Source organism: Carcharodon carcharias, chromosome 6, assembly GCF_017639515.1.
Source record: "Carcharodon carcharias isolate sCarCar2 chromosome 6, sCarCar2.pri, whole genome shotgun sequence".
Taxonomy (NCBI): Eukaryota; Metazoa; Chordata; class Chondrichthyes; order Lamniformes; family Lamnidae; genus Carcharodon; species Carcharodon carcharias.
This window is the reverse complement of record NC_054472.1, coordinates 118,784,024-118,800,837: the sequence shown is the minus strand read 5'-3', so window position 1 is coordinate 118,800,837 and position 16,814 is coordinate 118,784,024. Positions and strand designations below refer to the sequence as shown.

Genomic DNA, 16,814 nt, shown 5'->3' with positions numbered 1-16,814 from the left:
GAGTCTTTGGAACTCTTTTTCTCAAAAGGTGGTGGAGGCAGAGTCTTTGAATATTTTAAAGGTAGAACTAGATAGATTCTTGTTAACCAAGGGGGTGAAAGGCGTAGGCAGGGATGTGGAGTTGAGGTTACAATCAGATTAGCCATGATCTTATTGAATGGTGTTGTAGGCTCAGGGGCCTGATCTCCTTCTGCGTCATAAATTTCTGATTCGTTCTCGTCCATCTCAAAATTGCCGCTCTTCGTAAGACTCGCTCCTGTATTTCTCCCGTGAACAGGAACAAGAGGCTGACCCGAGTGCGGGGCTCTTCCCGGGTGATTGAATGTTTGCACACATAGGGATGTCGCGGAGAAAAAAAATCTCATTCATTCTTTACAGGATGAAATCAGTGGAAGTCCCATTCTCTGAAAAATAACAGGGCTTACTTCACCGAGACTGAAGATAAAGTTCCGCAGGCTTTGTCTGACCGTGTAATATGCGTGTATTTTTCTGTCAATTTCCTCCCCTCCCTCGGTGGGTGCATTGGAAGCGGCCAAGTCGGTGGGGAGGGGGTAGGGCGGCTGATCGGTGATGACATCATCGCGGATAGATGTCACGAGTCAGGAGGTGGGGACAAGGAGGGAAAACACCAACCGTCATTCAGATCTTGAGTCTGACCTGTGTCGTCACGCGCTTCCTTAAACGGGACGCGATCTTGACTGAATCGAGCATGAGCTGGCCGAGTCCGAATGTGATGGCATGAGGCTGCTGGCCAATTAAAATCAGTAAGGGACAACGGCTTCCTGAGTGTCCCGGCCGCGCGCCCGCTTATAGCCAGGGCAAACTTCTGACAGCGGAGGGGTTGCTGCTCATTTCTCATCGGTTTCAATTAGTTGTCTGACGGTAAGGTGTATGTAACCCATTATAAATTGAGATATTTAATTTGGAAAGAGTGGCTATTTTATCGTGCGTTAACGTGAGGCACCTATGTTATTTTTGTATATTATGGAGCCCGTTGGGCTGAGGTCACAAAGCTGTTTGAAATGTTGTACGTCAATATTAACATGGACGGGAGTGTACAGTTAAAGAGGGACGAATGACTCTTGGTGATATACTGAAAACCAGAGTCAATTGTATTTAACTTCTCCTGAAATGTTACCTGTTGTTACATCAGTGACTGCCCAGGGTCGATTGGTTGAGTCTGGGCGATTGGGCGTCTTCTACCTGATGCCTTTTGCTGCATGTTAGGCCTTGTGTGTTTCTCGGTCTCTCGCTTTTAATAAATTTGTTGAATTAGGCTTGCATGTAGAATGCATTTTGTTTATCTGGCAAACGCATTTAGATTATTCCAGGGTGCTTGAAACGGGTATGTAGGCTGCTTATAGTATATGTTTAAAGAAAACTTGCCGTATGTATAGCTCGAGATCTCTGAGGAGGTGAAGTGATGGTCTGAGCTGGAATAACGTTTGCTTGTATAAAACACTGAATGCTAGGATTAGGAGAATTTGTACTACATATTTTGAAAATAAGTAAATGTAATATGTCCAAAGAAACAACTCTCAAGTGTCGGAATTCGTTGTCAAAACATCAAATTAAAATCAATGTCAGCAAAACTAAAATGAAAGCCTGGGAGAAGTGGAATAATTTAAATTAATGCCATGCAGGGAAAGCCTTTTCAAAATATCTAAATTAGCACATTTAGCAAACTGGTTGTTTTGAAGCCTGGACCGACAAGTAAAATTTGTTCTCGGATGTTGACAGATTTTCTGGATCCTAAATTTGTTCCATAAGTAGATCTTAGTTATTACATTGTTGTTAATTTTCTTTTACAGTGGCTAATGAGTTTTTGTTACAGTAGAAACAATAGTGAACTTTTCCCATGTCTCAATTTTTCATATTGCTTAAAGTTGAAAATAAATGTTTTGTTTTGAACATTGCTGCCTGCTTTTTGTATGTATGATTCTTTTTCTCATCCCTAACTTTTTCTATGGATGGTGCCCATGGCTAAAGAGCATGGTGTAGTCCAACCTCTGGTTCAGTGGTTTGAAGGGGTCAGGCTAGATGAATTCTTTCTTCATGCTGGACTAGATCAGGCCAAAAAACACAGTGGATGAGTAAATTTCATTTGACTCAATTTAACCTTTATTGCATTATCCAGACCAGTAAACAATAGCATCTTGAATTTCGCCAATGTCTTTAAGTTCTCTAGTTTGCGTTGTTGATTATTTAAAATATTTATCACAATGAGCAAAGAAAGTTGAGCCTAACATTAAATTTTAACCAATTTATTTAATAATTCGATGCCAGCCTTGGCTCAGTCAAGCACTCTTACCATTGAAGCAGAAGGATATGGGTTTTGAGTCTGATGTCAGAGACCAGAACACACAATCTAGGCTGACATGTTCGTATTAGGGAAGTGCTACATGGTAGGAAAGTACTATCTTTCAGAGAAGGCATTAAACCAAAGTGTGATGTGTCCTTTCAGGTGGATGGAAAATATCCTTTGGCATCTTTTGAAGAAGAGCAGGGAAATTTGGTCACCAACCTGGCCAACTTGCTTCTCAACCAACATTGTTAAAACGGCTGATCTGGTTATTATCATATTGCTGTCTGTTGGACCTTGCTGTATACAAATTGACTACAGTGTTTCCTACAACACAACAGTAGCCACTCCAAAGGGAAATGGTGGCATAGTGGCATTGTCACTGGACTTTTAATCCGGAGACCCAGGATAATGCTCTGGGGACCTGGGTTCGAATCCTACCATGGCAGATGGTGAAATTTGAATTCAATAACATATCGATTGTTGTAAAAACCCACCTGCTTCACTAATGTCCTTTAGGAAAGGAAATCTGCCATCCTGACCTGGCCTGGCCTACATGTGACTCTAGAGCCACAGCAATGAGTCTTACAGGCAATTAGGGATGGGCAAGAAGTGCTGGCCTAGCCAGTGACACCCACATCCCATCAGCACATTGGAATGTACCAATGACTTGATATAGTGCTAAGTAAACCTAAGTTCTTCCTTTCAGTCGAAAAACCTACAGATATCTTCATAGCTTCTGTACTCGGATAGCTTATCAATGTTTCCAAATACAGGTCTTGACTTCGGAAAAGCAATGTACTGTTTTCCATTTCCACAAGTTAATCTCTGTGTCTCACATGGACAGTCAGGACCAAGATTTCAGTTGAAACACTATTGGCTGTAGGGTTCAGGTCACAAAGATATAATTCAGTTCTCATTTTGAAGTCATGTATCTTGTCATTATTTTTGTATCATACTGGATTTTATGTTATCTATAGTTAAATAGAAATAAGCATGATTTAGGAAGTAGGGTTGGTTGGAATTTCAAAATTTCTCTGAAGTACAGGCTGAAGAGCTGGGAGATGGAAAACTGTGGCTCTGCAGCAGCTTAAGGCTCTGGGAAGTGGATGTCATATGGATGTCACAAGTTTATGTAAGCATTTTCTACTCTAAAATTTGGACATAGGAATTTATAATAGGAATAGTTGACACCAAAGTGTGACAAGCCTGAAAATGGGAAGTTTTGTTGAGAATGTTTGTGCAGATGTAAGATTATCTCCTACTAGGACTTCTAATAGGTTTATTTTATCAAGAAAACAAAGATGGTATTATTCTTTAGACTGTTGTGTTTCTTTATCTCCTGACTTTTTTGTTTCCTGACTTTGCCTGTTTTCCTTTTCTTCCTCAGTCCAAGTATTATTAATGCCTTGGAGGGAGGGATACAAGGTTCAATAAGCATCATTTGTTCTCTGGTATGATATGAAGTGGCCTTTTTATTTGTGAACCTTGTTAGTGAGCATTTCCAATCTACTTGACAGTGAGAGACATCATAATCAAGCCTGACCTTCATCTGGGTCCTACTGCAGAGCTGTTAGGAACAGACTGTCTCAAGGACCTTTAATTTTGTTCCCCCTTCCACAATCCAGTCAAGAGGGAAATTGGAGCACCCATATTGTGATTAGCTGACTCCATATAGACCAGGGATTGAATCTGGGACCGAACTGCTCCAAATGACTTGCAAATTAACAAATGTTCTTGAAGCAGTCTTTTATTAATCTTTTAAGAGTCCTTGCTGATTTATGCAATGAGAACTGTATTGAATGAATGTACTGATGAAACCACCGATGCCAAAGACTGAGTACAAATTTCAGCCTGCTAGCCTCTCATACAGAAGGAACCTGTTGGGGAATGGATGTTCTTCCAAGTTCATACATTATCCAGGAAAATTGATAAAGGCATTTATTGGAAAACTTAGAACTTAAGCATACAATGACACTATTATTAACAATAATTACAACATTAAATCTTGCAATTATTTAATGTTGTTTTAAGATACTTGTAGGAACATTATCAGACACAATTGGTCATTGAGCCACGTAAGGAGATGGTGGGACAGATGATCAGAAACTTGGTCACAGAGAAAGTTTTGAGGAGTGCCTTAAAGGAGGGGAGAGAGCACAGCAGAAATGTAAGGAGTTCCAGGGAAGGAATGCCCCTGCTTTGGAACCTAGTCAGCTGATGGCATAGCTGGCAATAGTGGAGCGATTGAAAATTGCGGATGCAATTGAGGCAAAATGAGTGCACTGTTGGAATTGTCGAGTTTGGGTAGAGGAGTTAACAGCTGATCAGGTCTGATTCTGTCTGAGCCACCTCTGCTCCCCCATTTGTACCTATTTCTCTGTAAGAATAACATTAACTGCAATAACTTCAGGCTGAACAAGAATCGCTCCCCACACTTCATGGTTTCACCCTGACTGATTTGACAATCAAATCATTCAAATGGTGGCAGGTAACAAGACATTAGTGATAAAGGCTCCACTGCAGTGAATGTTATCACTTGCTTTGCATGGATGTGAACTTTTCCTGATATATTTTCTTGGAGATCAGTGGAACTGGCTCAATGGAAACTTGTAAATTTTTTTGTCAGCTAAATATCACTATAGTAACTTCTAATTATGTCAGACTAGCTGAACATAGCTTTTTTTGTGCATGTTTTAGCAAAAGTTTGTATAATAAGAATTAACCCTCTCTGTAAGCTCTTTAACTCCAAGATGTTACATATTTTTGTTTCCACTAATGCTGAACTAATCTGCAGGATGTTTGGTCAGCTTTATTGGTTTAAAAAAAAGTAAAATCTTAATACAATTACCAACTTCACTGGAAAGCTATAATGTCCATTGGCCTTAAATCATGTTTGAAATGTTTTTTAAATTGCAGGTCATGGGTACGCAGATGTTTTGTTTTCTCTTCTTTGCAATATTTTTTCTCGTGAAAGGTAATCCATTGTGTCATGCAGTTCAATGGGTCTAGTCAAGCTATTGGATTTTTTTGGTGTGAGTATTACAACAACCCATTTACCTGATTTCTCTCTGACATAACCAACTCGGCCCAGACAGGAGATCCAATCTGGAACTTTCCTTGATCACTGTTGCCTGTCACCACAATGTGTGCAGCATATATTTTTATATATACACAAAACTTTTGATTCTTGACAAAAATGCAAAATACTGGTTGAAAAAATGGACCTTTTTTAATGTCTTTTTTAAAAAAGCTTGCTGATGTCAGTTAGCAGTAGACATTGTTACAAACTGGGCAATGGAAAGTACCATCCATTCTTAATTAGCACATTCGTTTAGATATATATCACCAACTTCAACACCTATGTGTTCTTTTGTTCTGTTGCCTGTGACATCTTTTGATGATCTGCTTCTATCATTGCTTGCTTGTCCCTACATCCACACCCCCCTTCCACTTCTCTCCCCCCACCCAACCCACCCCCCCCAACACACACACACACACACCTTAAACCAGCTTATATTTCACCCCTTCCTTGGATTCACCTAGTTCTGTCGAAGGGTCATGAGGACTCGAAACATCAACTCTTCTCTGCCGATGCTGCTAGACCTGCTGAGTTTTTCCAGGTAATTCTGTTTTTGTTTTGGATTTCCAGCATCCGCAGTCTTTTTGTTTTTATCTGTGTTTAATTGACTGCCACTGCTCTTCAAGAAATGCCTACCTCCTTGAAGTTCTGTTCGTCTCTGCGACAAGATTTCCGTATCTCTCTTTTGCCTTGTTTACCTTCATTGCTTTCCATTTCTCTCCTGGTGTTTGACAAGGTGTTTACTAAAACCCGCTTTCACAGCCATATCTCCTTTCTCAGTGACTGTCTCCGTCTCCAACTTACCCCACGTAGATTTCAACTGAAATTCCACCCCTCATGTTTCGAACCCACCCAGGATTACAGGTATTTCCGGGACATAAAACGTTTCTCGGACTGCTGTTCCCGTTGCATCCTGAGATCCACACTCAGTGCCATGCGCCGCCATATGAACACACTCAACCTCTCCCTCCAGCAGCACCGCCGTACCCTTTTTCAAAGCTGCACGTGCCCCCAGTTTCATTTTATTCTTCGTCTCATCCAATGCCTCAACAAGAAACTTTTTCTCTTTCTCTCAAGTGCTAAGGAACGCAAACTCCAACAACTCATCGACACCAATACCCATCTAGGACCATCCACCCCTGCCTGGCCCTCCGTCCCCACCCCATCTTCCAATCCCAGCTCCAGCCATATATTCACTGTCCCCTGACGTTCCCCTCTCCGATGCTGAATGTTCAGTGCCCAGCAGAGGACTTAGTTTCATACCCCTACGCCCTCACCTTAATGAATTTCGGGCTCGGCACGATGCTGAACTCTTCTTCTGCCGTCTTCATCTCTGGGCTCACTTCTTTGGGCAGGAGTCCTCTCCCCGTTCAACGGATCCTTTCACCCAGCTCCAATATTCTCCCTCCACCTGGACCCCTCCCTATGGATTCTTACCTTCTCTTGATCTTTTCATTGAGAACTGTCAGCGCGACATTAGTCGTCTCAATTTCTCTGCTCCTCTCATCCATTCTAATCTCTCTCTCTGAACTTACTGCGCTCCATTCTCTCAGGTCCAACCCTGACATCGTCATCAAACCCGCTGACAAGGGTGGTGCTGTTGTTGTCTGGAGCACTGACCTCTACCTCGCGGAGGCTGAGCGTCAACTCGCAGACACTTCCTCCTACCTCTCCCTGGACCATGACCCCACCACTGAAGATCAAGCCATTGTTTCCAGGACTGTCACTGACCTCATCTCCTCTGGGGATCTTCCTCCCACAGCTTCCAACCTGATAGTCTCCCAACCTTGGACGGCCCGCTTCAACCTCCTACCCAAAATCCACAAGCAGAACTGTCCCGGTAGACCGATCGTGTCAGCTTGCTCCTGCCCCACAGAACTCGTTTCTCGTTACCTTGACTCCCTTCTCTCTCCCCTTGTCCAGTCCCTTCCCACCTACATCCGTGATTCCTCTGACACCTTACGTCGCATCAACAATTTCCAGTTCCCTGGCCCTAACCGCTTCCTCTTCACCATGGACGTCCAAGCCCTCTACACCTCCAACCCCCACCAGGATGGTCTGAGGGCCCTTAGCTTCTTCCTCGAACAGAGGCCCGAACAATCCCCATCCACCACTACTCTCCTCCGTCTGGCTGAACTTGTTCTCACACTGAACAATTTCTCCTTCAACTCCTCTCACTTCCTCCAAATAAAAGGTGTGGCTATGGGTACCCACATGGGCCCCAGCTATGCCTGTCTCTTTATGGGGTACGTGGAACATTCCTTGTTCCAGTCCTACTCCAGCCCCCTTCCACAACTTTCTCCGGTACATCGATGATTACTTCGGTGCTGCTTCATGCTCTCGTCGGGACTTGGAAAAATTTATTAATTTTGCTTCCAATCTCCACCCCTCCATCATTTTCACGTGGTCCATCTCTGACACTTCCCTGCCCTTCCTTGACCTTTCTGTCTCAATCTCTGGTGATAGACTGTCCACCAATATCCATTACAAGCCTACCGACTCCCACAGTTACCTTGACTACAGCTCCTCACACCCTGCTTCCTGTAAGGACTCCATCCCATTCTCTCAGTTCCTTCGCCTCCGTTGCATCTGTTCCGATGATGCTACCTTCAAAAACAGTTCCTCTGACATGTCCTCCTTCCTTAACCGAGGTTTTCCACCCACGGTCGTTGACAGGGCCCTCAACCGTGTCTGGCCCATCTCCCACGCATCCACCCTCATGCCTTCTCCTCTCTCCCAGAAACATGATAGGGTCCCCCTTGTCCTCACTTATCACCCCACCAGCATCCGCATTCAAAGGATCATCCTCCGCCATTTCCGCCAACTCCAGCATGATGCCACTACCAAACACATCTTCCCTTCACCGCCCCCCCCGTCGGCATTCCGTAGGGATCGTTCCCTCCGGGACACCCTCGTTCACTCCTCCATCACCCCCTACTCCTCAACCCCCACCTATGGCACCACCCCATGCCCACGCAAAAGATGCAACACCTGCCCCTTCACTTCCTCTCTCCTCACCGTCCAAGGACCCAAACACTCCTTTCAAGTGAAGCAGCATTTCACTTGCATTTCCCCCAAATTATGCTATTGCATTCATTGCTCCCAATGCGGTCTCCTCTACATTGGAGAGACCAAACGTAAACTGGGCGACCGCTTTGCAGAACACCTGCGGTCTGTCCGCAAGAATGACCCAAACCTCCCTGTCGCTTGCCATTTCAACACTCCACCCTGCTCTCATGCCCACATGTCTGTCCTTGGCTTGCTGCATTGTTCCAGTGAAGCCCAACGCAAACTGGAGGAACAACACCTCATCTTCTGACTCGGAACTTTACAGCCTTCCGGACTGAATATTGAATTCAACAACTTTAGGTCTTGACCTCCCTCCTCCATCCCCACCCCCTTTCTATTTCTTCCCTCTTCCTTTTGTTTTTTTCCAATAAATTAAATAGATTTTTCTTTTTCCCACCTATTTCCATTATTTTTAAATATTTTTAAATCTTTTATGCTCCATCCATTCTTAATTAGCACATTCGGTTAGATTTAATATCACCAACTTCAACACCTATGTGTTCGTTTGTTCCGTTGTCTGTGACATCTTTTGATGATCTGCTTCTATCACTGCTTGCTTGTCCCTACAACCACGCCCCCCCCTCCACTTTTCCCCCCCCACACGCGCACACACATCTTAAACCAGCTTATATTTCACCCCTTCCTTGGATTCACCTAGTTCTGTCGAAGGGTCATGAGGACTCGAAACATCAACTCTTTTCTTCTCCGCCGATGCTGCCAGACCTGTTGAGTTTTTCCAGGTAATTCTGTTTTTGTAATGGAAAGTACTGTTCGTTTCTTTCTGACATCTTTTAACATTTCAGGCTGTTAACATCTTCTGCCTCATTCAGATTCCAATTGTTACTGCCCCCAAACCCCTTGTTGAGATTCTCGTTGTGACTGAGGAATTGGAGTGGCTTACTCAGTTCCTTGTACCTGTTCTTCCATTGTATAACTCCATTTACATGCCTTGGTTCCATAATCCTTAATATCCTTGCCAAAATTGATCTTGGTTTTGAAATTTTCAATTGACCTGTCTTCTACAGGCTTTTGAGGAGAGGGTTCAGGATCTCCACGACCCTTTGATATCACCCTGAACAGCCTGGCTCTAATTTTAAGGTGATTCCTCTCCCATCGCCACTCCAAGGAAATAGGTTAGGTAGAGAGAAACTACAATCCTTTAATTACCTTAACAACCTCTAATAAATCAGCCCATAATCTCGTATAATCAGGAGAACATCTGCCTTAATGATTTAACCCTTTTTATCCTGATTTCATGCTGGTGAATTTATGAAGCATCCTTTCCAAGGATCAATATATGGATCCTGAAGTGCAGTGCCCAGAACTAAATGCAGCACTACAAATGCAGTTTAACTAGAGCTTAATACAACTTTAGTATAATATCCGCCTCTTTATATTCCAGCTCTCTTGAGCCAAGAGCTAACAGTCCATTGGCTTTCCAAATTTTTGCACCTAGGACCATAGAATGATACAGCACAGAAGGAGGTCAGTCAGCCCAGTGCTTGCACCAGCTTTGAGAGAATATCCAGTTGGCCCTGCTTTTCCCTAAAGCCCTGCAAATCATTCCATTTCCAATTATTTATGCAGTTATTATTGAATTTGCTTCCTCCAACTTTTCAGGCAGCACACTCCAGATTACAGTAACTTGCTGCATAAATTTTTCTCCTCGTGTTGCCTCTGGTTCATCCAATTACTTTTAAAACAAAAACAGAATTACCTGGAAAAACTCAGCAGGTCTGGCAGCATCGGCGGAGAAGAAAAGAGTTGACGTTTCGAGTCCTCATGACCCTTCAACAGAGCTGTGTTAGTTAAATCTGTGTTAGTTTCTTCTGCCACTGGAAAATGTTACTCCTTAATTACTTTACCAAAACGATGAATGGTTTTGGTAACATCTATTAAATCTCTCTTAAATATTCACTGCTCCAGAAATAGCCACACCATTAGCCAAGCTGTTCCAGCACAACTGCAACATTGGCATTATCTGACAGTGTGGAAAATTGCCCAGATGTTCCACATGGGAACATGGCCACCTGCAATTTCCTCTCCAGGTCATACACCATCCTGACTTTTTTATTCATTCACAAGATGTAAGCTTTGCTGGCTGGGCCAGCATTTGTTGCCCATCCCGAGTTGCTCTTGAGAAGGTGGTGGTGAGCTACCTTCTTGAATTTCTGCAGTCTATGTGGTGTGAGTAGACCCACAATGCTGTTAGGAAGGGAGTTCCAGGATTTTGACCCAGCGACAGTGAAGGAACGGTGAAATATTTGCAAGTCAGGAAGATGAGTGACTTGGAGGGGAACTTCCAGGTGGTGGTGTTCCCGTCTATCTGCTGCCCTTGTCCTTGTAGATGGGAGTAGTCATGGGTTTGGCAGGTGCTGTCCAAGGAATCTTGGCGAATTCCTGCAGTGCATCTTGAAGATGGTACACACTGCTGTTACTGTGTGTCGATGGTGGAGGGAATGAATGTTTGTGGATGTGGTACCAATCACGTGGGCTGCTTTGTCCTGGGTGGTGTCAAGCTTCTTGAGTGTTGTGGGAGCTGCATTCATCCAGGCAAGTGGAGAGTATTCCATCACACTCCTGACTTGTGCCTTGAAGGTGGTGGACAGGCTTTGGAGAGTCAGGAGGTGAGTTACTCGCTGCAGGATTCCTAGTCTCTGACCTGCTTTTGCAGCCAGAGTATTTATATGGCTGGTCCAGTTTAGTTTCTGGTGAATGGTAATCCCAGGATGTTGTTAGAGGGGAATTCAGTGACGTCAAGGGGTGATAGTTAGACTCTATCTTGTTGGAGATGGTCATTGCTTGGCATTTGTGTGGTGTGAATATTGCTTGCCACTTGTCAGCCCAAGCCTGGATATTGTCCAGGCCTTGCTGCATTTGGACATGTACTGCTTCAGTATCTGAGGAGTTGCGAATGGTGCTGAACATTGTGTAATCATCAGTGAATATCCTCACTTCTGACCTTATGATGGAAGGAAGCATCTGAACTCTGCAGTGATGTCCGAGATCTGAGATGCTTGACCTCCAACAACCACAGCCATCTTCCTTTGTGTTAGGTATGAAACACCCTGACTTGAAACTGTATCATTGTTCCTTTGCTGTTGCTAAGTCAAAACCCTGTAACTCCCTTCTGAACAGCATTGTGGGTGATCCTAAAAAAAACTCCAATATAGTTAATTAAATCATCTTGGGGAATGGTGATTCATTCATCAGAGTTTAATGGAAGTGACATTGAATAATTAGTTTGTCTGTCCTCACAGAAGAGACCACAAATTACATACCAGAAAGAAATAGTGACTAAGGGACTAATACGAGTGTTCTCTGGCTCTAAAAGAGCTGGCTTCGGAGATTGTGTATGTGCTGGTTATGATATTCCAAAATTCCCTAGATTGTAGAACGATGGATTCTCCTGTCGTTTTGATAGATGAGTGTTCGGCAAGAAGAAAGAAGACTGGTTTATAGCTGAGGTTGATATTGTTTTAAGTGTGACATTGGGCCAAGTCTTTAATTCCATAGCTAATTGCAAATATTGCATATCAAGTCAGTGTTGGATGGATGGAGGCATTAGCTTTGCACCTTGCTCGCTAGTCTGGGGACTTGGCTTTTCCTCAAATATTGAAATCGAACGAAGATAGAGACTTCTCCACATGGGTCTGTCCAAGGTTGTTTTTTTCTCTATATATTGAGATCCAGCTTGCAATCCCTGAAACAAAAACAGAAAATGCTGGAAAAACTCAGCAATTCTTTGGGGAGGCAAGTTTTCAGGTTGTTTTTGGAATGTCTTGTGGTGCAAGTTCCTGGGCTCAGCTGACTGTAGATTACTGGCTTTGGTATGTGGGAATTCTCCATGTGAACTACATGACTGACCCAGCAAAACTGAGCTCTGATGAGCATGACCTCAATGCCAGACTTGTAGCACTTTGCAAGAGCCTAAGTGGGGATTTTGTCCTGTCACCTAATGTTGCAAGTAGATTTCAGACAGCAAAGATGGAATGCTTCTACTTGTTTCATGTGATACCGTTAGGTTGTACAAATCTTGCACAAATAAAGAAGTGATGTATGAACCACTGCCTGGTAGATTTTGACCTTTGTTCTGAGACAAATTCCATACTTTTTCCAAAGCCTAAGTGAGCCTACCAAATGCTGAACTTGCTTTTGCTAGGTGATGGTTGATTTTTGTCATCGAGCATAGTGTTTTGGAGATGATACTCCCAAGATAGCAAAACTTTTATACTGAATGGAGGTTGTGGGATCTTGGTGTACGTGGCCAGGGATAGGTTAATAAAAGATCTGTGTTCTTCAGATTTATTGTCAGGCCAAAGTGTCCTGAGGCTCGGGCAAAGCAATGAACAAGAAGCTAAATGTCTGCTGGAGTATGTACTATGAGAGCGTAGTCATCCGCAAACAAGAGTTCACTCAGTAACCTTGGTGCAAGCCTTGAGCCTTTGCAAGTTAAGAATTTGTTTTCTGTCCTGAATTGAATGTTTACCCCGTGTCAAGATCTTTGAGTGCATACTGGAGCGTGGCCAAGAAGTATATGGCAAACGGAGCTGCAGCCAACACACACAGCCTTGCTTGGTGCCATTGGTGACAGGAAAAGCATCCAATGACTTAGCACTTTAGATTTCACTGGCCATTGTGAAACAAATTAATGACACTGATCATCTTTTCAGGGCAGTCATAATTGTGCAGAATCTTCCATAGGCTTTCCAATTTAATTTTATCAAAACCTTAGGTCAATGACACCATATAGGGGTCTTCATTCTGTTTGCATGACTTTTTTTGAATTTGATGTGCTGCGAGGATCATGTTCCCCATCCTGCATGGAAGCCACACTGATGCTGGTACACGGAATCCATGAGGTGAGTGACAATCTGATTAAGAATAACCTTTTTCCTGCTGTTGACAAGTGATATTCCATGATGATTTTCACTGATGGACTTGCTCCCTTTCCATTTGTAGAGTTGAGCTATGGAGGCATCCTTATGGTCTTGAGGCATAGTGTCCTGGTTCTGGCACCAAGCACAAAGGAAGATGGTTGTGGTTATTGGAGGTCAGTCGTCTCTGCTTCAGGACATTTATTGCAGGAGTTCCTCAGGATAGTGTCCTAAGCCCAACCGCCTTCAGTTGCTTCATCAATGACCTGCATTTGGGCATGGACTGCTTCAGAATCTGAGGAGCGAATGGTGCTAAACATTGTACAATCATCAGCGAGTATCCCCACTTCTGACCTTATGATAGAAGGAAGGTCATTGATGTTCAAGAAGGCAGCTCACCACCACCTTCTGGGGGGCAACTAGAGATGGGCAGTAATGCTGGCCCAGCCAGCGAAGCCCACATCCTGTGAATGAATAATTAGAAAAAGAATCGTGAGTTTCCTAACCATGTGTTTCCCTCTGTACTTCAATGCTTCAGGCAGGATGCCATCAGCTCCTGGTGACTTGCCCATTGGAACCTGCTTTATGGCCTTTGTGACCATTGCTTGAGAAGGATTAAGTGCAAGCTCTTCCAGGGTGCGGTGCTGTGGAAGGGACACAATGGTATCATTGCACATTATGGACTGTTGGTTTTGGAGGTTTGCTGAAGTGTTCTACTGAATGTCAGAGAATCTCCTGCTTTTTTGTCAGGAGCTGATTGCTATCTGCAGTGAGGATTGGGTGTCACAATGTTGGTTTTGAAGCCAGAGACTGACTGACTGTAGGACTTCAGGTTGTTTTCATCAGTCGTTGCTTGAAGCTTAACAGCCTTGTTTTCACACCAGCAGTTCTGCATCTCTTAGTTTGGATGTATTTTGTGTGATGGTGTCTGGTGTTGATGATTTTCTTGTTAGATCTGTAAGTTTTCTGAGTGTCGTATACTTCATCTAGAAGCTTATCTGTGTCTTGGGCATTGTTGTTGTACTAGCCTTGGTGTTTCTGTCTAACGAATCCTAGGATCTCAGGTGCTGTGCTGTAAGTAACATGCCTTAACTTTTTCCAAGAATCTTCAATGGCAATTTTGTCCTCTGGGATACCAGCAATTCCTGTGGCTAGTTTGTGAAATGGTTTTTGTCTCAGCCTTGTTTTCAAGAATGGTTATACCAAACCTCCTTTTTTGGCTTGACTCTGTACTGTAGTGCTTTAGATTTTATCTTCAGAGACACTAAATTTCTGACAAGCCGATAGTCAGCGTTCTGAACTCCTAACGGAACGGGTAGAGTGCATGTCCTTGCGGCCTACGTCGTACAATAACATAACCCAACTTGTGCCATTGTTTGGATATGGGGTGCATCCAGGTTGTTTTCCAGTTTGTCTGCTTGCTGGAAGGCTATTTGTGATGGTAAGATCAAACTTGCTGCACTTAGGAGCTGGTCATTTGGCATTTGTTCTGCTAATATCATGGTGTCTTAGTACTCCTCACCATATGTTACAGCCTGTGCTCACTCTGGGCATTGAAATCACCAAGAATAATGAGTTTGTCCTGGTGGGGTGGTACTCTAATTAATTATCTTGCTCAGGTCATTATAAAATGCTTCTTTGACCTCATCTGTTTATTATTGGAGCAACGGCACTGATGAATGTTGCATACTGGTTATTGGTAAGACTTAAGTGAAGAACCAATGGGGATCAGCAATTGACTCATGGAAGTGAGTCAAGCTTGTGTGCTAGTTCAGATCAAGTGGTAAAGCCCATGCCTGACTGTCCTTGGACTTGTCAACAAGAATGTGTAGCGTGCACTAATCTCAAGTTGAGACACCTTGGCAAGCCTTGTTTCGCGTTGGCTGGCTATGTCAATTTTGTACCTGCCAGCATACTTGCTGTGAGGACTGTTCTGCATTCAGGTCTTGTATTGTTGTCTAGAAGTGTTCTGACATTCCATGAACCGAAATTCATACTATGACTAATAGTTTTGTTCTTTATGTTTCAACTGCGTGAATGGATGACCAACCAGAAGTAGTAACCTGGCAGGTGCAGGCAGAGCAGGCTGTGTTTAGGATTCTCTTTCTTCCCAGGCAGACTCCACCTATTGCCCCAGGAGGAAACAAGCTCCACATCTACCTTGATCTGTGGAAAGCGACCATCACCCTGAGGCCATCTGTGTGCATGGCTATGACTGAAGACTGCCAGTAACATTCTCTACTTTTCCTCATTGTTACTTCCCTATCACCACAGGGCTTGGTATGTCTGGTTTATTTGGTTGATCGTGACTTGCTGAACAACCTGCACATTGTGTATATGGGTGGGATTTGTGCAGAACATCTCCCATTTCCAAGGCAGCTAATATTATACTAATGCAATGCGTGCTGCGAGCGTATGTTGAAAAGATGCAGGTTTGATTTTGGAGTTGTCCTCCTAGATGAACTGCAGAGCAGGCTGAACAGCCTCATCTACCCTTTACATTGCCATGCAGTCTATAAGCATTATTTGTGATTTTCGGCACTGTCAGCTGATGTATACCTTAATAGTTAACACATAGCTGGGAGCTTTGAAATCAGAGTTCCTTTCTGCTAGGTGGACTGCCAACTAAGACGGATGAGCCCTACCACCATAGCTTTTCTAAGCCAGACCGCTCCCAACACCTGCCTTCGCACCTCTATCCACAGTTCTAAACAGGGATTAGCACATGAAGCCAGGCAGAAAGAATTTGATTAGGAGAGGCTATTTGAGACACTGACCATATGGGACTTCTTGTGGATGAAGAGCATCTCAACTCTCTCCATCATCCCTGTCCTTATTAATCCTTTGATTCCGAATTCTAGAATGGCCCAAGCAGATTGGAAGTTAGCAAATATAACACTGCTATTCAAAAAATGAGTGAGAGTGAAAATGGAAGATGCTGGAATCTATTTTTAAAATCTTAATGATGCACAAATCATTATGATCAAAGTCAACATGGTTTTATAAAAGGGAAATTCTATTTGACAACCTTATTAGAATTTTTTGGCAATGTGATTAGTTGGGCAGAAGAATGGTAATCAGAAGGTGTAGTACATTTGGATTTCATAAAGGCATTTGATAATGTGCAACACAAAAGGTTAATGTACAAGATTAGGGTTCATGGAGTTGGGGGTCATTATATTAGCATGGAAAGATGATTGGTTAATAGACAGGAAGCAGAGAGTGGATATAAACAAGGAATTTTCAGCTTACAGGCTGTGATTAGTGGAGTGCTGCAAGGATTAGTGCTGGCATCTCAGCTGTTATTACAGGTAAAACGGATGAGTTAAGGGTGAGGATTGACACGTGGGATTCTGATATAGTAGCCATCACTGAGACATGGTTGAAGGAAGGGCAGGATTGGCAGTTCAACATTCTGGGATATAGATTCTTCAGGTGAGACAGGGGAAGGGGTAAAAGAGGAGGAGGCGTTGCATTATTAGTT

At 43.4% G+C, this 16,814-nt stretch overlaps 1 protein-coding gene across 4 annotated transcripts in view; it reads left to right on the top strand.

The window, feature by feature from the left end:
* Positions 1 to 644: 644 nt before the first annotated feature.
* trappc9 (trafficking protein particle complex subunit 9) overlaps positions 645 to 16,814 on the top strand; it is a 956,085-nt gene continuing 939,915 nt past the window's right edge. For 2 of the 4 annotated variants that reach the window (XM_041189164.1, XM_041189163.1), the window contains exon 1: positions 645 to 882. The gene's annotated coding sequence lies outside the window, so the exon portion shown is untranslated. The remainder of the gene's footprint in view (positions 883 to 16,814) is intronic. The other 2 variants (XM_041189162.1, XM_041189161.1) reach the window with 1 other exon arrangement.